This window comes from Ipomoea triloba, chromosome 16 (genome assembly GCF_003576645.1).
Source record: "Ipomoea triloba cultivar NCNSP0323 chromosome 16, ASM357664v1".
Classification (NCBI taxonomy): domain Eukaryota; kingdom Viridiplantae; phylum Streptophyta; class Magnoliopsida; order Solanales; family Convolvulaceae; genus Ipomoea; species Ipomoea triloba.
Window position 1 is genome coordinate 16,621,268 of NC_044931.1, and position 1,063 is coordinate 16,622,330.

Below are 1,063 nucleotides of genomic sequence, written 5' to 3' on the forward strand. Positions count from 1 at the left end.
AACAGATCAAATCCTCCTTCAAGAGCAAAGCCGAGACATCATCCACTAGACCATTAAGTCTTCTTCACATGGACTTATTCGGCCCAGTGGATCCACCTAGCATAAAGGGAAAGAAGTACACTCTTGTGGTAGTAGATGACTACACAAGATTCACATGGACCGTGTTCTTAACCAAGAAAAGCGAGACAAAAGTTGCCCTGCCAAATCTTTTGAAGCAAGTTCAAGTTGAAAAGGATGTCTCGATACTAAAGATCCGGTCAGATCAAGGTGGAGAGTTCGTTAATCAAGTAATCGAGAGCTACTGCAACGAGAACGGGATTCATCATCAACTGTCAGCTGCTCGAACGCCTCAACAAAACGGGGTTGCTGAAAGAAGAAACAGAACTTTCAAAGAAGCCGCAAGGACCATGCTCTCGCAAGCCAACATATCACAAGGATTTTGGGCAGAAGCAATCAACACAGCGTGCTATACCCAAAATCGGTCCTTGATCGTGAAAGGAGTTGGAAAGACTCCATATGAGTTGTGGAATGAAAGAAAACCGAATGTAAGCCACTTCCACACATTCGGGTGCAAATGCTATATCCACAACAATGGAAAGGCTCAACGAAGAACTTTTGAAGAAAAGGCAGATGATGGAGTATTTCTGGGATACTCATCGACAAGCAAAGCATTCAGAGTCTTCAACAAGCGGAGTTTGGTGGTTGAAGAGTCCATACATGTTACCTTTGATGAAAGGGCATCGACAGATCAACCATCAAAGACAACGGAAGCAGCTGAGGAAGATCAGCCAGAGTCTATCGAGAGATCAAACTTACCTCTCGAAGACAAGCAGTCGATAGTTCGAGAAGTAGCGGAACTCCAGTCAGAATCAGATGATGAGGAGTCTACCAAGAAGAAAGCTCCTGACTCAGTTGATCAAATCCAAATCATAGATGTTCAACCCACATCTCAACCTTCAACGGAACTATCAACTGAGGAGCCACAACCCGACCTAAGATGGCTGAGAAGTCACCCTGCTGATCAAGTGATTGGAGATGTACGTGACAGAGTTCGAACCAGATC